We start from the raw sequence: 21,526 nt of genomic DNA on the forward strand, positions 1-21,526 counted from the left end.
CGCAGTTTACGAATAGTAGGCCTACTCATTATATTGGTAAAACTGTTATGCATTTGTGTATGTGAAAAGCACTTCACCTATTTTTTTTACGGCGAGCCGCTACTGAGTATCACTTCAATATTGCCATTATTAAAACAAATAAAACTAAATTCTATGTTTACAATGGTAACATGTTTTAATGTTGTAGTTAAACATATTTTTAAAAACTATAAATCAGATATAAATACAGACAGTTTTATTAACAGACAGGAGTGTTGCTCAGGGGAGAGGTTGTGCTATTTACTAAACATTCAATCGACTTCCAGGCGATGTCGCCTATTGGTACTTTTGAAAATGGTGTTTATGAAAAACTTATTATGGTAAATTTATAATGTAAAAAAATTAAGACTAATGGAGATTCGAACCTCTTTTAATCACTGCTATCAGGTTTAGACCCATGCTTAAATCACCTACGGTACAATGGCCCATGGTTTAATGCAGCGTATTATTTGCTTTCTCATTCATTTTCGATACTTTTGTACCTCGTTTCAATAGATTTAGTATTTATCAATATTATTGCTATTTCACTCTTCAGAGACTCTGATGCAGCTAGAATCAACCCTTTGTTTTATTTTATAAAATATTTTAGAACAAAATACAACACATTTATATGGTTTAATTGTGTCATCTTGTGAACTGGAACTTCAAGGAGACGGACATGCACACTGTTCTGTTTCTGGAACTTATTTACACATTTGTCACCGGCCCATTCTTTTTTAACCTTATTGTAGTTACCAAACTATCAACAATAAGTAAATCATGAAAGTGAAGTTTGAAAATGAATCAAAAGCTGAAGAACGTAGTAACGATTACTTCTAAAGCATGTCGTATAAATCTCAAACAAAAATAAATTCAATGAACTGAAATAGAAGTAGTTTTTACTTTTATTAAAAAACCTAATTTATCCACATTCTTTTATTTACATACGGCTCATAAATATAGTGTGTCTATGTGCCTGGATGTACCAGCAAATACCAAAATGCTATAAGAGAGAGGGATTACGTTCCAGTTTTAAAATTTCCAAAACTATAAGCTTGTGACTAGAAGCTATATGCATACATGCAATCATTTTCGCTCTGTTTTTCATTACAGGCAATTTTTAGTTAATGAATGTTTATTTTTACATCTTTGCTTACGAAGACCATGCATAATTCTGTAGATAGTGCTAAAATAGCCACCAGGATTTAAAATAAAGACTTCTAAGCAACGCATCATGTACCATCTTACTGGCTATTGTATCTGCTGACATTCTTCTTCAACACACTGGCGAAGAATTTCAATGTATTACTACTACTGTTACCAATAATAATATATTTTATTTTACCTGGCAGAGTTAGACCCTGAGGCCTTTTCTGCCACTCAGGCAGTCTACAATTAATACAATTACAAAAGTTATACGTAGTAATAATACTAGATTCGGGTCATTCCACAGTAACTCACGTTGCATTTAGACACATTTATGAACTTTTCAAGATACTAAAACAAAAAATAAAGTTTTTTTTTCGGTTCATTTATTGAATTTAGGAACATTCTTTATAGCAGTAAACAGCCATCGGGAATATAATTCGTGATTTGTGATTTATTGTTGAAATAGTTGTTGTAACTCATGCTACATTTTACTAACCACTATCTTCCCACCTCACTTCTGATATTCTCATCACATCCACTCTGTTTCTTTTCATTACTTCCTTCAAGCTTTCCAACTCACCTGAAACGAGAGGCGTTCCAGCAGTCGGTCTTCTTTTCTTCTCTCCTGTAGGCTCCGTCATGAATCGTCCTTCCCCAGTATCCCCCTCCCGGACATCCGATTGGGGGGATAGTTTACGTCCGGAATTTTTTACCAGGGAATGACTCATCATGCAATCTTAATTCCAATATCTTCTTGGGATATATATAAATGCGGAAGCTTCCCATTGCTTTCCGCATACCACTCTCTCTTTCGCATCTTAGAAGATCCCAGGGGGCCCCAGCGTGGAGGTGAGGAGAGTGGATTTGACTAATTAGGCCCTCCGGACTTCACCGAAATTCACCGCAATGGTTTAAATATCAGTTCCATCAGGGTTTTTGACCCAATCAGAGACTGGGAAATCCCAATTAGCCTTTGCCCCCCTTATTGAGTCTAAAGCATTACAAAGGTCATCAACATGAAAAGAGAACTAAGATCTTTATCGAAAATGACACCAGGAAAGTTAGTCTTCCAGGATGATTTAAGATTAAAGTTACGTCATTCAAATACTAAATATGAAAAATTAACATTATTACTAAAAATAAACAAGTTCTGTCTACATTAACAATAAGATTATTAGAACGACACCATTTTTAAATTCACAAATACCATTAATTAATTTTCAGTTTGCGCAATACCTAGATGCGAAATAGGAACAAGATGAAGTTAAACTATCAAGATTAATCAAACCGACACTTCAATATTATTAAATTATGCAGTGATAAGAGAAGTTGTGAAACAATACAAATGAAAAATCGTGAACTGAATATAATTTATTAAAGTAGTAATTATAGAATTAATATAATTGTGACGAAAAAAGTTTTAACTTCAATTTTCATATTCGTGTGGAGTGCGGGCATACAGGTAGACATGGAGTAATTTTGATTGTGCCACGAAAGCCCTTTGAGTCTTGGTATCCCTGAGTGAAAATATGTCTAGCAGAGCTCACATTTGACGTGGATAAAAAATTGCGTGTGAAGATTATTTTATGTGCTGTGCACTTGTCTTTGGGCTGACACTAAAGATGGGTAGGCCTACGCATTGTAAGTCCCCATGGTGGTCAGTACAACACATAACTACCGCTCAGACAATATTTTCCAAAGGTTATGCTTTGCGGAATTGCCCAGTGATAGTATTAATTATCCATATTGTAAATGTTTGTACGTTACACTGTTTAATATGAATACTGGAATAATCTTATTCTCGCCTTTCTGTATTTGTTGTGCACACCACATTATTATTATTATTATTATTATTATTATTATTATTATTATTATTATTATTATTATTATTATTATTATTAAGAGCAATATGTGGCACATTTATATGTGCTAAAATGTATATTCTATTTTACTGTATTGTAGGTGAACTGTAAGTGTAAACTATCATGCAGCAGCCTTCGACTAGAATATCGAAAAGGACAGTTTAGGCAGTTCCAAGAAATGCGAGAATACTCCAAGCAGCAGGCTTATTTGTTTCGACTCATGCATCCCCAGGCCATCAAATGGAGAAGACATGGTAAATAAGAGCACCCAGGTGAAAGTAGAAGGCAGCACTCTTTTCACTACTATCTTCTTCTTCGTGGAGGAAATGAGGTAAGAATCTGTCTTAAAACATTCTGCAATACATTTGGTATTACTGCAAGAAGAGTTCTACTAATATGGGAAAAAATTGTAAGAGGTGAAATGGACTGTAAAGATAATAGGCGTGGAGCTCACACAATTCTTAGAAATCAAGGATGGAGAGAGAAGATCATGGAACATATAAAGTCTTTCACTACTCTCGAAGCAAGAATCCACAGAAGATGTTCTTATCCCCAGACTTGAATGTAAGCAGGATGTATCGCTCATTTTTGGAAAAGTATTGTCATGGCGACATGAAGCCTCCAGTTAGTCGTCAGTGGTACAATGAAATTTTCTTAGCGCAATTTAATCTTTCCTTTGCTCGACGACGAATAGACGCATGTTCAACTTGTGATCGCCTTACTATGCAAATGAAAACAGGTGATAAGGAAGCTTCTGTTATGAGAGAGTTCCACCATAGACAAGCTGAAGCAGCCTCAAATGCCATGTCTGCTGATACAGAAAATGCGAATTCGTCTGGACATACCATTGTGATTTCATTTGATATGCAGCAGCAGATGTATCTTCCAAGTCTGACGCACTCAGAAATGTTACTATTCGTGGCAGATTGCTTGTTGCAACCTTGGTATACATGACGAAGGTACAGGCATGGGAACAATGTGCCTCTGGATAGAAACTGTAGGAGGTAGAGGATCCCTGGAAGTAGCCCATTGTCTCCACAAATATTTGAGTACACTTACAACAGATAAGAAAAAGCTGATTTTATTGTCTGATAACTGTGCAAGCCAGAACAAAAATCAGGTATTGATTGCAATGTATATGGCAAATGGTAAATTTAAGGACATTATTCATAAATTTCCGGTAAGAGGTCACACATCCCTTAGTTGTGACCGTGGCTTGGCCACATAGAGAAGCGAAAACGCAAATGTAAGGCACATACACACATGAATCTCATGCGTATAATCACAAAAGCAAGAGTCAAACAACCATTTTCTGTAATGATTCAAGAGAGCTTTACTGATTTCAAAGAATTAGCTCATCAAACACTCGACACAAAAAAATTGAAAATTTCAACATTTTCAAAGATAATGCTGAAAGCTGAAACTTTTGGTCAAGTTGCTGTTATCAAAAGTCATGGTGATTTGCAAATGTAGGAAAAGACACTTTTAATACTGAAACCAGGAGTATTGTCCGCGCAACTTATCTAGGCACCTGGGTTCCCTAGTGCTGTCTCACTGCCCCGTAGCTATCTGCTGGCTACCTGACGTTGCTGCAACAGTTGTACGTACAGTTACAAAAACATCATTCGGTACTGTATTTAATTTCAGTGCATTCCATTGGATATGGTAGGTGAAAGTATATGGTTTCACAAAATATCAAACATAAATAAATTACATTTTTCTTCTTCTGTGTGCTATACAGTATGATCACAACTCCAATTATTACAATATTCGTATCTGGCCGTGAGCCGTAAGCGATACATAAAGTCTTTCAAGTGGATGCACAGGTCTGTAGTTGTTGGGTTTCCAAAAAGTTCACTTTCACATACAGTCATTATCAATATTCTTCTTCTTCCTCCTCCTCTTCCCTTCATCATCATCATCATCATCATTATCATCATCATCATCATCATCACAGTTATCACTGCTGGTGTCGTCTAGACGTATTATAAAATCCATAAATTATTAGGGAAAACACTTGAAGCAAGTAAAGAGATACGTTTCGAAATAAATCCCGAAAAGACAAAGTATATAATTATGTCTCGTGACTAGAACATAGTACGAAATGGAAATATAAAAATTGGTAATTTATCCGTTGAAGAGGTGGAAAAATTCAAATACAGCAACAGTAACAAATGTAAATGACACTCGGAGGAAATTAAACGCAGAATAAATAGGGGAAATGTCTGCTATTATTAGGTTGAGAAGCTTTTGTCATCCAGTCAACTCTCAAAAAAGCTGAAGTCAGAATTTATAAAACAGTTATTATCGGCTGTTCTGTATGGTTGTGAGCTTGGACTCTCACTTTGAGAGAGAAACAGAGGTTAAGGGTGTTAGGGAATAAGGTGCTTAGGAAAATATTTGGGGCTAACAGGGATTAAGTTACAGGAGAGTAGAGAAAGTTACATAACGCAGAACCGGATGCATTTTGTTCTTCACCTGACATAATTAGAAACATTAAATCCAGATGTTTGAGATGGGCAGAATATGTAGCACGTATGGGCGAATCCAGAAATGTATATAGACTGTTAGTTGGGATACTGGAGGGAAAAAGACCTTTGGGGAAGCTGAGACATAGATGGGAGAGTAATATTAAATTGGATTTGAAGAAGGTGGGATATGATTACTGTAGAGACTGGATTCATCTTGCTCAGGATAGGGACTGATGGCGGGCTTATGTGAGGGCGGCAGTGAACCTCCGGGTTTATTAAAAGTCGTAAGTAAGACATTTCTCTTTTGCCTCTTGATCGCAACAACCACTGATCTTATTATCTCCCTCTCCTTACTGTCTATGCTAAATTAAAATTAAATCATGGTTTATTTAACAACGCTCACAACTGCAGAGGTTATATCAGCGTCGCCAGTGTGCCGGAATTTTGTCCCGCAGGAGTTCTTTTACTTGCGAGTAAATCTACTGACGTGAGCTTATCGCATTTACACACACTTAAATGCCATCGATCTCGGCCGGGATCGAACCGGCAACCTCGAGTATAGAAGGCGCGTATAACCTTGTTGCATCTCGTATTACTACCGGCTCCATTCACACAATTTTTTTTAATTTTATTTAATGAAATGAGCCCCAACCCCGCTCATTTCAGTCTCAGGCAGACCACAATTTTACCGAGTCCTTATTTTATTTAGTTTCTTTATTATCAATTTTTATTTGGTTAAACTATTAATTTACAACTTTATATGATTATTTATTCATTTAATTTATTTATATTTATGAATTTGTTTGTTTAGTTATGTATGTCCTAGTTTTGATTAAGTACTTGATTTATCTGCTTTTAAATTATTCATTTAACCATTTACTTATTTATTTATTTGATGATTAATCATTTTTTAAAATATAAAATAATATTGTTTTTTTTTATAAGATTGTTTTCATAGTTTTTCTATCACAAAGATATGAGATATCACAGAATACAATTCATTAATTAACAACACAAAACAGAAAAATAAGGTCACTGAACAATTCTATCTTTTCTAAATTACTTACAGTATTGTATTAAAGGAAGAAGATTACGTTTCAGAAAGAGAAAACAGTAATAACATGGTCATTAATTAAATTAAACACTTCGTTTATAACATTTATGCAATAGAGGATTGTAAACATAAATAGATTAGCTGGGCATAGTGTGTTTGAATTATTTTACCTTATTCATATATAATTCAGTACATTGCCATAAAGTTTTTTCCCGTGTTTCTTATTATAGGCTTTGTACCTCGAACGTTTTAGAATTTCCATAAATTCTTCCATTTCCATTTCCCCTGTTGTAGTCCATTATTAGGAATACTACATTGCTAATGATCCAAATCACAGCATTATGTTTTTGAAATGGTAAATAATGAAAGTCAGGTTGCGTAATCATGCTAGGTTGTATAGATGTATATGGTGTGTTAAGCCATATACTTATTATATGTTGAATTTTGTGCCAGATTTCCTTAACTTTGTTACATTCAGTTAAACTCATGATATAAGCTGAAAGAGAGACAGTGAATTAATAGAAAACAGCGAGCAAATAGGTGTATCGTCCATGTTGACTTAATGCAGTAGATAACTCACGGCAGTATCCAGCAAACTCATGATATAAGCTGAAAGAGAGACAGTGAATTAATAGAAAACAGCGGCAAATAGGTGTATCCTCCATGTTGACTTAATGCAGTAGATAACTCACGGCAATATCCAGCAAACTCATGATATAAGCGGAAAGAGAGACAGTGAATAAATAGAAAACAGCGAGCAAATAGAAGGTGTATCCTCCATGTTGACTTAATGCAGTAGATAACTCACGGCAGTATCCAGCAAACTCATGATATAAGCTGAAAGAGAGACAGTGAATTAATAGAAAACAGCGAGCAAATAGGTGTATCCTCCATGTTGACTTAATGCAGTAGATAACTCACGGCAGTATCCAGCAAACTCATGATATAAGCGGAAAGAGAGACAGTGAATTAATAGAAAACAGCGAGCAAATAGAAGGTGTATCCTCCATGTTGACTTAATGCAGTAGATAACTCACGGCAGTATCCAGCAAACTCATGATATAAGCTGAAAGAGAGACAGTGAATTAATAGAAAACAGCGAGCAAATAGGTGTATCCTCCATGTTGACTTAATGCAGTAGATAACTCACGGCAGTATCCAGCAAACTCATGATATAAGCTGAAAGAGAGACAGTGAATTAATAGAAAACAGCGAGCAAATAGGTGTATCGTCCATGTTGACTTAATGCAGTAGATAACTCACGGCAGTATCCAGCAAACTCATGATATAAGCTGAAAGAGAGACAGTGAATTAATAGAAAACAGCGAGCAAATAGGTGTATCCTCCATGTTGACTTAATGCAGTAGATAGGCCTATTCATTTACACGAGTTAGGGTCGCAAAATGGAGTTTCAAATGATAATATTTTATAGATAATATTTTAGTTCTCATCTCTACGTGGAAATCAAAATTATGTAGGCCTATCACACGTTGCACTCCACCGTTTTCCTGCATAATTTTCATATGAAGTTCATAACTACTTACTATCACTTTCATTATGAATACACTGTGTCATATTGTTTCACATCACGCACGATTTAACAGTACCTGGTGTTAATCACAAGGCTATGAAAGCTTTTCGAGACCTGTCATATGAAACTCCTATAAACAACATTAAGGATGTTTATGACTTTCGCGAAGATTGTAACCTGTATATGCTTATGTTTTGCCAAGCCGAAGCCCGCAGCTTTCCTAGAGACAGCCACGGAATAACTATATATTTTTTTTCCTCGCTTTTATTTATACTCGCTTTAACATCTTTGGTCATATAGCGAGTTAATCTTTGGTTGAAATCCGAAGGCCTGTGTACTATTGTTGAGACTGTTTCTATTGTTGTGAACTAGATGGCGACTGTATATGTATGCCTGATTTGTTATGAATATGATTTCGGTGATGAGCCGGTGATTTTCAGGGATGTTGTGGCCCGAATTTACTGGCATTTGCCTTAGGGTTGAGGAAAAACCCTGAAAAACGTCAACCAGGAAATTCAACCCGACTGGGAATCGAACCCGGGCCCTCTGCGTAAGAGACCAGCATGCTGACCCCTACACTACAGAGGTGGTCAAGGAATAACTATTGTTTTGTTGGTTAACCCATTTTTGCATAACACCGTCCGAATAGAAAGTGTGATTACTCCGCTCACACAAATGGGACTCTATTATGTTGCATTCGTGTACAAGTCACTGTTTTTGTTTGCTTTCTGCACAGTTTCTTAGATAAATGTAGGAAAATATAAATTGCAATATCAGTACGATGTGCTGTATTGTTACCTATTGAGACACAAGGAGCTTTTACAGATGCAATTCTAGTTATAGATGAAGACCGGAGTGAAAATAGATTAGTAACATATAATTTAGTTACTCATATGTGTAATGAGATTTTTAGCCTGAGCCTGAACAAAGAGCAGATTGAAGGAGCCTTCAGAATTGGAAGAGGGAAAAATCGTCCCATACTAGTAAAATTTACAAGTATGAGGACTAAATTAGGCTATTTATCTTAGATTACTGCTGAAAGGAACGAATAAAAAAATTGAGCAGGACTACAGTGTGGAAATAAGGAGTAAGAGAAAGATGTTGCTACCATTTATGAAAGAAGCAAGATCGAGAGGTCAGTTTGCGATATTAGTTAAGGATAAAATAAAAATAAATGGAAAACTATACGATTTAGAGCATTGTCAGAGGAACTTCAAATCACAGAAAAACAAGGTCTCCGCAAGTGGATATTTACGGACGAGAGAAGTGAATACCGAGCAACCGGAAGGAATTATAGAGGAATTGGTTCGTGATGGCAAGGAACGAGCGAGTCAGCAATATGAAGTATGTACGGAATTAAAGCCCACATCGGAGACTGGTCATCCGATAGACGAGCTTATCGACCGAGAAAGAACCAGATCTAAGATATTTAGTCAATATTTCATTATATGTAAGCTGAATCTGCAAGATAATGATTTTATATCTAAGTACAGTATTACTATTAGTAGTAGCTCCCGGCGTAGTTCAGTTAGCTGAGATGCTTGCATATCGAACCGGAATTACGACTTGGCGGGAGTTCGATTCCTGCCAAGCCAAGCCAAGCCAAGCCAAGCCAAGCCAAGCCAAGCCAAGCCAAGCCAAGCCAAGCCAAGCCAAGCCAAGCCAAGCCAAGCCAAGCCAAGCCAAGCCAAGCCAAGCCAAGCCAAGCCAAGCCAAGCCAAGCCAAGCCAAGCCAAGCCAAGCCAAGCCAAGCCAAGCCAAGCCAAGCCAAGCCAAGCCAAGCCAAGCCAAGCCAAGCCAAGCCAAGCCAAGCCAAGCCAAGCCAAGCCAAGCCAAGCCAAGCCAAGCCAAGCCAAGCCAAGCCAAGCCAAGCCAAGCCAAGCCAAGCCAAGCCAAGCCAAGCCAAGCCAAGCCAAGCCAAGCCAAGCCAAGCCAAGCCAAGCCAAGCCAAGCCAAGCCAAGCCAAGCCAAGCCAAGCCAAGCCAAGCCAAGCCAAGCCAAGCCAAGCCAAGCCAAGCCAAGCCAAGCCAAGCCAAGCCAAGCCAAGCCAAGCCAAGCCAAGCCAAGCCAAGCCAAGCCAAGCCAAGCCAAGCCAAGCCAAGCCAAGCCAAGCCAAGCCAAGCCAAGCCAAGCCAAGCCAAGCCAAGCCAAGCCAAGCCAAGCCAAGCCAAGCCAAGCCAAGCCAAGCCAAGCCAAGCCAAGCCAAGCCAAGCCAAGCCAAGCCAAGCCAAGCCAAGCCAAGCCAAGCCAAGCCAAGCCAAGCCAAGCCAAGCCAAGCCAAGCCAAGCCAAGCCAAGCCAAGCCAAGCCAAGCCAAGCCAAGCCAAGCCAAGCCAAGCCAAGCCAAGCCAAGCCAAGCCAAGCCAAGCCAAGCCAAGCCAAGCCAAGCCAAGCCAAGCCAAGCCAAGCCAAGCCAAGCCAAGCCAAGCCAAGCCAAGCCAAGCCAAGCCAAGCCAAGCCAAGCCAAGCCAAGCCAAGCCAAGCCAAGCCAAGCCAAGCCAAGCCAAGCCAAGCCAAGCCAAGCCAAGCCAAGCCAAGCCAAGCCAAGCCAAGCCAAGCCAAGCCAAGCCAAGCCAAGCCAAGCCAAGCCAAGCCAAGCCAAGCCAAGCCAAGCCAAGCCAAGCCAAGCCAAGCCAAGCCAAGCCAAGCCAAGCCAAGCCAAGCCAAGCCAAGCCAAGCCAAGCCAAGCCAAGCCAAGCCAAGCCAAGCCAAGCCAAGCCAAGCCAAGCCAAGCCAAGCCAAGCCAAGCCAAGCCAAGCCAAGCCAAGCCAAGCCAAGCCAAGCCAAGCCAAGCCAAGCCAAGCCAAGCCAAGCCAAGCCAAGCCAAGCCAAGCCAAGCCAAGCCAAGCCAAGCCAAGCCAAGCCAAGCCAAGCCAAGCCAAGCCAAGCCAAGCCAAGCCAAGCCAAGCCAAGCCAAGCCAAGCCAAGCCAAGCCAAGCCAAGCCAAGCCAAGCCAAGCCAAGCCAAGCCAAGCCAAGCCAAGCCAAGCCAAGCCAAGCCAAGCCAAGCCAAGCCAAGCCAAGCCAAGCCAAGCCAAGCCAAGCCAAGCCAAGCCAAGCCAAGCCAAGCCAAGCCAAGCCAAGCCAAGCCAAGCCAAGCCAAGCCAAGCCAAGCCAAGCCAAGCCAAGCCAAGCCAAGCCAAGCCAAGCCAAGCCAAGCCAAGCCAAGCCAAGCCAAGCCAAGCCAAGCCAAGCCAAGCCAAGCCAAGCCAAGCCAAGCCAAGCCAAGCCAAGCCAAGCCAAGCCAAGCCAAGCCAAGCCAAGCCAAGCCAAGCCAAGCCAAGCCAAGCCAAGCCAAGCCAAGCCAAGCCAAGCCAAGCCAAGCCAAGCCAAGCCAAGCCAAGCCAAGCCAAGCCAAGCCAAGCCAAGCCAAGCCAAGCCAAGCCAAGCCAAGGAATGAAAGGAGAACAAGGAGTATGCAATTAAAACAAAAGTACTGCGAGGAAAACGAGAGGAATGAAAGGAGAGCAAGGAAGAGGAGTACAAGAGTTACTTTGAGAATACAATGAGGACAGGGCAATGTAAGGATAAAAATAGGCATTAAAGGACAACATAGTGAATGCGAAGAGAATAAGGGGAATCCAATGAGATCAAGGTTAAGTCAATGAGGACAACGGGAAGACAAGGAGAACAAGAGAAATACAAGAAGTATAAGGGAGGGGCCTTCAATTCGCGAAATTGGGGATCGATTTATATATATATATATATATTTTTTTTTTTTTTTGGTGATATTGCATTTTACATTTAACTACAATTAGAATATGTCACCTTTTAACTCTATTAATTTCTCCTCTGTTTTAATAAGTAGAGATGGAACAATTTTTTCGTAAACAAAGTACTGTTTAATAACACTACTGTAGTGTCTTCTTAAGAGTACAGTTTGGTGCTTAGTGACTGAATTTACGTTTCTTACGTACAGTGCAGCTTTATTAAGATGGAATAAGCACAATCACGTATTTTCAAATTAAATATCATGATTGTGCTCATGCTTTGTTTAGGAAGGAATTTTTCCATCTCTAGTGATCACTACATACACTTAAAATCTTCTCTTTCTCTTGCACAAACAAGGACAACAGCAACTACAAATCCGAAAGAATAATCTAATGAAGAAATTACGCTTTTTGACCTTCACTGGTTCGAGTTCTTCTTCTTCTTCATAGTTGACAACCCGTATTTCTGCAAAGAGCAAAACGAAATTGATCATTAAGCATGTGTCATTGCATTCACTGATTTTCATTGAATGTTATATTAATAGGGCGAGGATTCGTAAGCAATCCATGCAAAAACATTTTATACATTTTTGAACGTCTGTAATGACGAATATTTAAAGTTACTCGTACATATGTTTGCACATTTCTGGCGTTCTATATAAAAGACTATTGAGCATACAATGTTGTATATTTCTAGGATTTTGTGTCAGAAAACCTCAAATTAGCATATTTCGTAAAAATATATTTTGGATTGTTTGTCAGCACATAATATATATTTTTTTTTTGTTAACTGTAGACTACTTGATGGCGGAAAATTCTTGCATATATGAAGTGTAAGTGTGGAAAAGCCAAAACAACACCACACTCTGCCTTTGGCCTACTGCACAAGAAGGATTTCCAAATACTCCTCCGTACCTGACTTAAACTCCATAACTACCTTTTCTGTCTATTGGCATGCTAGCAGTCTGAGTGTCGAGTGCGTGATTTGTTGTATTATGTGTGCGGATTGTGTGAGTCTGTTCGTGATGCCTCCTGAAAAATTATTCGAAGCAGTAGAATCCTAACGGAAGATATTTGTCACGCACAAGGGTCCACTGATGAGGTTGTGAAGACAAAATTAGACATGGTACTGTCGAAATAAATACCTTGGTTACAGCACTGTGCTCAATGTAAAAAAATAACGAGAAAATGTGGCTTGCTTGAACCTGAATCTTACAAAAATTACAATTTATACACTAAAATTTTGTGAATAACTTCATGTGAAGGGTCCAGGGAAAAAACCAGGTAAGTCACTTTTTTGTCGAGATGGAGTTCGAGGTGCCATTAGATTCTCTATGGAAAGGACTATCGTTTAGAGGTATGAAACAGGAAAAGAAACAGATTAGTCATGGGTTTATTTGCCTTCAAATTTTTGGTGTACATGATAAGAGATAGGTAAGTCAACTCTTTCAGCGAAGAAAACAGGTTTCAAGGAAAAAGTGACTTACCTGGTTTCTTCCCTGGACCCTTCATGTGATGTCAAACGATAATTTTCAGCATTCAAAAATCTTCTTGTAGGCAACAAAGTACGTCAACAGATAAGTTTAAAACGCTGTTGGCTGTGTTTTGTAACCAGAAAAAGTAAAGTAAACAAAGATATGAAGTGCACATATGGATCTTGGTGCAAAGTGATATATACCTCACATAGTCTCATTTTTTAATGATATTAAACTCTAGTTAAATTGGATTGTGCATGTTTTTGCAAATGTCTTGTTTCATTTTGAAGACTTCGTATATAATCTCTGGCCTTATGTTTGTTTGTATGTTTGGGTAGTCCCTCCAAGTGAAGTGCCAATTTAAAGAATCACAACTCGACTCCTTTTAAACTCTAGTCAATCCTTCACATCACTTTTCATCTATCGGGCTAGGTCTTTCACTTATCAGTTTAAGTATCGCACCTGGCTGAACAAGCTTTCTATGGGTATGACGGTGATCCACGTCTATGTGGAAAAAACTGGGAAAATACAACTAATATACGTGTTAAAAAATATCCGCAAATTTCATAACCTCAATAGAAATATGAAATAATAAGCAGCTACAAATAAAGTAAAACTACAAATCAACATGCTCTTATATGTATAATTTAAAATCCTTGACTCTCGTCAGGAAGAAGGGGGTAGACTTCCGACACTTCGTCTGTGCACTGGGCGACATCAGAGCGGCGGAAGGTTACCTCGCTACATCTGCAAACATATGTATCATATTATCTTACCTGTCTAAGATGTAGTTCTACCTAGCCTTGCTTGTTGCAGCCCTATGCTCCACATAATACTATACTATCCGAAGATGCGTCTGCACACACACAATCTAGGCTACTGTTACCGCACATTAAGTTAATTTAACATGTACAGTATTTCAGCACCACTTCGTAGCAATGCCGTATTGTGTTTTGGTTCACGAAAAATATAATACGTTGTTCTAATGGAGTGGCGGGAGTGAGTTTTCCCATAAAGATGAATATTTTTCGTAAACCAAAAATTCAGCAGGGTTTTTCTAAAAAAGTATGGGTGATGTACTACGTATTTACCAATTTAACACTTTACTTTTCGAAACATCAACCAACCACCACTACCAAGGAGACTTGACCGACCGCTTTAACGTTTCATTGCACTACAATGATTTCGTTCTGGGATTTAGATGAAATATAAGCGCAGCTTATATGATGCTGGCTACTACCGACCCAGCGGCCATAAAGCATTCAGTATTGTTAATACCCTTAATGAAAAAATAATTAATTGGATTGGAATAAAAAATTGTAAGAGAAATATTACAAATGGAAAACGAAGTACTTTATTAATGTGCTCAACAATCCATTTACTTTTTTTAATTATTTTTTTGAATAACTTACTACGTTTCATTATTGTGTATGCGGTATTATCACTGAAATGGGGAAGTATAGGGGTAAACCACAGCCAAAATAAGCGAAAGTGTGTTTCAAGGCTGCAGGCATAATATCATATTCCTGTCCTGACTGCCTACACACTTGAATAGGAAACAAGAATGTAATAATAATTCGTTTCGAGTTTATTTTATCGTTTATTTTAGCATTATGTTTATTGCCACATTAAAAAGCTAGAGAATTGTGTTTAAATTAATATTCTTCCTTTCTGTAAAGAACTTAATTCAAATATTTAACAGCAGGTTCTACGAACTGCGACAAATTTAACAAGCGGTTTGGACTAACTGGCTGAATGGCTCTACTCCATAAATCTCCTCTTTGCTACCAGCAATCGAACTTGTGAGCAGCTGGAAGCGCCACCACTTCAGGATATAAACAATTACTTTACCTTCTTCTTTGGGACGTCTGTCTAAGTGTGTCATTCTTTTCTGGTGCGGGTAGTACGGGTAGTGACCTGTCATTTTGAGTCTTTCCATCATTTGCCTCTCTCTCGCTCTGCGTAAATCTAAAATGCAACAAAATTCTGAATTTAAATAGTCGTAATAAAGTGTTTGTTAGCTAATGTAATGAACAGGATAAATAGGTAGCATATTAAGTAAGTAGACCATATAAGTAAATTATTAAAGTGAATTTTGGAAAGGAATAAGAAGTTGAAGTGCGTAGTAAAGTTACTTCTAACGCATGTTTAGCCTTAAGGGGACACTCGGCTATATTTTGGAACTTTTTTCCTATTTGACCAATCTTTTTCAAATTTGGAGAAAAAATTTAATATACACATGGAAAATTAACATGCAAAATCTCAGCTCATTAGATCCAATACTTTTCAAAATAAAAAAAATATTTCTATTTTTAATCAATCATTAATTGAAATATCACTTTTAATTATCATTTTTTATTTTTTGGCTTTGTGCATTTGACTGTGACTTCTCAATGAATAGGGGAAGAATTTTGCGTATTGATTTAGTTCTGTCACGTAAATTAGTGCAGAAATTTAATTTTTCATTTCGATGACACTTTTTCTCCAATTTAGGTTGAGTGTTCCCATAAAGAAAAATAAATTCAGTGTACTGAAATTAAACCAATTTTTTAATTTTATTTCAAAAATGAAATTAATTTATCCTTATTCTTTTATTTACAGTAAAAATAGAACTTGTGCGTAGCTGGAAGCGCCACCACTTCAGGCTGTAAACAATTACTGTACCTTCACTGTTAATTCTATTACGTCTTATTCTTTCCAGGAAGCGTTCTCTCGACGTCATCACCTTCTCTGTCGCTTTGGGTACATCTAAAATGCAAGATAATTCTGAGTTTAAATCGTCGTAATGAAGTAATTGTTAGCTAATGTAATGAACAGGATAAATAGGTAGCCTATCAAGTAAGTAGACAATATGTACGTCATCAAACTATTAATAAATTATTAAAGTGAATTTTGGAAAGGAATAAAAAGTTGATGTGCGTAGTAAAGTTATTTCTAACGCATGTATAGCCCTAAAGAAAAATAAATTCAATGAACTAAAATTAAAGTAATATTTTAATTCTATTTAAAAAATGAAATTAATTTATCCTTATACTTTTTTTACAGATGGCTTCTAAATGTAGAGTGCCTGTGTGTCTGCGTGTACACTGGCGTTCAAAGGTATCTGGCCTACAATTTTCTGATCATAAGGGTGAGCGAACGTCCTAACCACGGATAGGTCAGAACCAAATATATAACAAATTGAGAAACTTTGAACAAGTTCTGCTAGTTTTTCAATAGGTGAATCTATTACAGGAACGGGTAAAAAAGTGTTTGCAAAAATATTGATATAGATCAAGTACAATTTATTTTCATAATTGACGGTAATAGCGGTTCCGCTAAATGTAGTGTTTTTTTATTTTTACAATCATTCAAGGGGGATGAAGTGTTGAATTTCATAATACGGGTATAGTTATGTACTATTGGCAACACTGACTTATCTTCGCCATCTATTCATAGGAATAATGACTAAAAAAGCCACACTTACACGAACAAATTATCGAACACTTTCTTCGAACGCCAGTGTACCAGCAATTAGGCCTACCAGAGTGCTCTACTTGAGAGCAGTTATACAGTTTTCAAATTTCCATCTGAAAAGGAGAAGCTTGTGACTAGAAAATATACCACGAAATGTCTTCACGCCAACAAAGCATTCAGTTGTGTGTATAAACACTTAGAAGTAAACGTTTGTACCTACTACATGATTCTAGAGACAGAGAAAGAAATGTGCAGAAATACTCCGAAATAGCTGTTTCTTAAAACTTAGTGATATGCCAAGGTTATTTCCAGGCTTACCGGAACGATTATACAATCGTATTACTCAACAAGAATGAACCCTGCAATGAGAAGGCACAACGTTAAGAACTTTGAACAGTACCGTAACGAATTAAGTGGTTACAAATAAACAAAATTAATTCGTTTGATGAACTATGTAACAAGTTAGATACTCAAAAATGTAAGATCGTTAGTGGAGGATCACTAATGTAAATGCTATGTTTATGTGCTTTTTGTTGGTTCATTTTGAGGATGTGTAAGAAATTGATGTAGGCTATTAAAATATATCAAAATGTCGTTGTCATTGTCTTCGTTGTTTCTGATGTTTATGATTTAACAATAAAGTTATTTTCATTTTTCACGAAATTATTATTTCATAGTGTTGTTACTTTTGTTTCAAACTGTACGCAGCGCGCAACGGGCAGGACACAGTTGTTTCCCTCGCAACCCCAGCAGTCAGACCACCCCACTATCATTTTGAAAGCTTGCTTCCAGTGACGAATACGCGAAGTATGTCGAAGCTATAAGTGTTCTTTGTGTCGTTTTCAGTGTAAATTACAGTTTATGCTCTGTTAAAAACTCATATTTAGAACATACTGAATTATTGCACTATTCTGGAGGTTGAATTTAATATTTATAAGTGGTTAAAGATAAATTCGAGTGGAGTAAGTTGGAAGATGTATAAAAACAGAGTATGACTATAGCTTGTTTTTTTGAAAGATGGGACATGATCAACGAGCACAGAATGCCTGTATTTCATGCCTCTTCAGAAGCTAAAATTGTACCCAATTCTTCTTAAGTACTGAAGACTGCGGGTTTCTTCCTTCTGTGTTTTGTATTCCAGTGTTATTGCCATTATTCTGTTTTGTACTGCTTTCTTGGCTGTGCTGTTACCTTCCTTTCCAATCTCAACTCTTGCATCGTGACCTCAGTGTCTGCTTGTTCTTTTTTAATTTCAGCTAAGGCCGTATAAAGGGATGATGATTGATGATTCTTGCTGATGAGCATTTGAAATCTATTATGCCGCGCTTCACTTACATTGTTGGTCCGGTGTTCAACTTGCAATGTTCATTGGTATTGATTCCAAATGCGATGTTATAGCGCGGTGGTACACGTCGTGTTTTGCCTTTACATCTTCGGCCACTGATGTAGGCCTAATGGAAATCAAAGTAACGTATATAGGTAGTATGGTGTCAGGCGCATCTTCTCTGAGTTCTTCGAATAATTGTTTTACATGATCTGGGGGAACAAATGCTAATGACAGCAACATATGTGTATATAATCTTACTTCATTGTTTTCATATCATTGTAAGCTTCCTATAGTTAGACCTTCAGCCTGGATGCGTCTATACAGGATCTGCCCCAAATGAAAAGAGCAACAATTTATGGCGCTTGTAGGTAACACAGAACGGGCACTATTTATTCTAATAATGTATCGGATTATTAATTTCGGTAAACAGTGAACGCGTAAAAGAAATAGTCATTTGGAGAAATGCTCATTCGGAAAAGTGTCAGTCGTAAAGTTGATTTTAGAAAAAAGGATGCAAACGGTGAGTCTGCGCTATGAGACGTGAAATAAAACATATTGCAACTATTAGGCCTAATAACAGCGTACTGCTACTGCTACTACTACTACTACTACTACTACTACTACTACTACTACTACCATCACCACCACGACCACCACCACTACTACTAATTAAATTTGTTCCGGTTAAGGAGGTTTCCTCAAGATCCTCAGGTCCACCGTTGTGAAGTAACAGTATGTCTGACCGCGAAACGAGCGAGCCGGAGTTTAAATCCTGGTTGGGAAAGTTGCCTGGATAAGAATTTTTCCGGGGATTTCCCTCAACCCATTAAGAACATATGTTAGATAACTTTCGGCGCTGGACCTGGACTCACTTCGCTGTCGTTATCATCTCACTCAAACGCTAGACAATTTTAGCAGTCGATAAAGCGTCGTAAAATAAACCAATTAAAAGGAAAAGATCCTGAGTCATTTTTGTACGACCCTCTTCTACGACCAAATCATAGGTATTAGCATGTTTTTTTATAGTGGCGCTCCACATTATATTGGCCACGGAAGTACCACATATCAGGCATCTCGATCGTTCATCTACTTGAAGAAAGAAATATTTTTCATCTTTAATCTTGCGTACACTACTTTTAACACTTAAATATAACTGACTGGTTGATTGGCAAACTTACTCGTGTTAAATTGTATAAGCTCTGAGGATGGCGTGAAGCACCGAAACAGCTGTAAGCCACACGAGCTTATACAATTCAACACGAGTAAGTTTGCCAATCAAGCAATCAGAAATATTTTTCTTTCCAATCTATATCCTGGGTAAAGGAATCTGCGCGTCTCCTCTCCAATGTGCATTGTTCGAATCCATATTATTAGAGCGATCAGAGTTTTGAAAATGCCATTGGGTATAGAGTAGAGTCGTTTTCTTAGCGATGTCCACCTCTTTCTACTATAATTTAAATAAGTTATTTACGTATTTTCTAACGTACATAAACAACACAAGTAAATCTATTCCATTTATCCGATTATTGAAAATACAAATAAAGTAACATACAGGCCAAGTCTATTTATAAGTAATATAAAGCGTTTATATTTGAAGCAATGCTTACAATGTATTTAAATTTATTTATATGGTTTTATATACGTTAGAAAATACGTAACTAATTTATTTTAATTATATTACAATGAGGGGGATTTCCGCTAAGGCGGCTATATCCCAATGGTATTTTCTAAACCCCGAACGCTCTATCCTACACGATGCAGATTGTAATGTAGTTCTACATTCGCCACATCTCGACTCCGTATTCAGGAGGCAGCAATAGTATGACGCTCCGTGCACTACCCCTTCTCTCGCTGTATGCCCCCAGTGGGTAGGGCTGGTCTAAAGCACAATGAATTGTTAAAAAAATCGCGAAATATTGAAACGCTTAATTGACATTGCGTGTTTCCTAACTTGGCTTTAGAGAACATAGTGAATCAAGTGAGTTCGTTAATAAGAAAGATTTGTTTTTTTTTTTTTTTAGAGCAAAATATGATTCAATTTTACCGCTTCATTTAGAAACATTTACAGTTTTCCAGAGTACCGGTACTTCTAATTTGATCCAAAATGGCCTAATTTCCTCGGTTGCCATAGTTGCTTTGAACAACATTAAGAAGTAAATTATTGATAGTTCATTCAAAACTATATTTTTGGATGAAATTACGGAAGTAAGGAATGCCAGTCAGTTATCTGTAGTCGTTATATATCCGACCAAGGACGGCAACGTTCAAAAAAGGTTTTTGGAATGTTTAATCAGATAGAACTGCTGGGGGTTTGTATAGCATAATGTGTCAAATCGTAGAAGAACTGGAATGTGGTTAAAGTTAGTAGCTCAGGGTTATGATGGCGGAGCTGTCGTCTGATCACTTGAGTGGATTGCAGGCTAGAGTAAAACAATTTTTCCTGTGTTTTCTCCATGTTCATTGCTTTGCTCATCGTCTGAATTTAGTTCTATTTCAGTCGGCTGGGACAATATTTAGATTAAATATAAATATTCTTTCTGTTACTTAATGGCCTTGTTTTATTTTCCTCCCTGTTTTCTAAGCGAATGCATGCTTTGGATGAACTAGTGAAGAAAACACTTCCGAAGGTGTCTCGGACGAACAGAAATTATAACAGTAGACTGGTATAGACTGTTTTAGAATATCGTGAACCATTCATTAGCTGTTCGAAAATATTGTTGAATAAACTGATAATTGGGATTCAGACACTCTTAATTCTTCAAGAGGATACCTTGCTTTGCTGAAGACAGATTTCAATTTTAATTTTCTTTCGCATATATTTGGAGCAATATTTTCTGTCACAGATATTCTTTTTGGTGTTCTTCAAAGCAAAACAAATGACATTGTATATTGCATTCAGTAAATTGGTGAATCCAAGACAATTATTGAAGGCAAAAGGGACAGCTTTTCGAATATTTGGATCGTATAAAAAACATATTATGACATTTCAAACCATAGGCTAAGAGGGTCCATATTCATGACATCGGTAGCTTGGAAACATGAAGTCGCAAACTATTTTTTGTAGTTATTGACAACAACCTTGAACAATTAACTTAAATGTTCAGTAATGTTGACTATCTAAAATTACTGGAACTCACAAATTTCCAAAGCATTACAATGCTCATATCCTAAGTGCTTTTGATATACTAACTATTGCTAATTATGTTGTTTCTTTGATGCAGTGACTCTGCGTTTCCAATTATCTGTACTGCTCAGTGTAAAAGAAAGCATTTGTGCGAGTAGTGTCAATAGCTTCAGTGAGTTGTTGAAATGTATTAAGGAATATAAACTAGAGGCGGCCTACTCTGCAGTTGTCAAATTTTGTGAACTTACACTAACAATTCCTACCACTACTTCCTCTCTATTCTCAAGAGAGTAAAGGCATTTGTGAGAAATTCTATAGGCCAAAAGCGAATCTCACAGTTGGCAGTTTTGA

At 37.6% G+C, this 21,526-nt stretch overlaps 1 long non-coding RNA gene across 1 annotated transcript; it reads left to right on the top strand.

Annotated features, from left to right (window-relative positions):
• The first annotated feature begins 3,070 nt into the window (after positions 1-3,070).
• LOC138705847 (uncharacterized) lies at positions 3,071-17,378 on the top strand. The gene is made up of 3 exons (XR_011333837.1): positions 3,071-3,360; positions 15,970-16,106; positions 16,314-17,378. It is a non-coding gene; the product is annotated as an uncharacterized lncRNA (long non-coding RNA).
• The last annotated feature ends 4,148 nt before the right edge of the window (positions 17,379-21,526 follow it).

This window comes from Periplaneta americana, chromosome 9 (genome assembly GCF_040183065.1).
Source record: "Periplaneta americana isolate PAMFEO1 chromosome 9, P.americana_PAMFEO1_priV1, whole genome shotgun sequence".
Lineage (NCBI taxonomy): Eukaryota > Metazoa > Arthropoda > Insecta > Blattodea > Blattidae > Periplaneta > Periplaneta americana.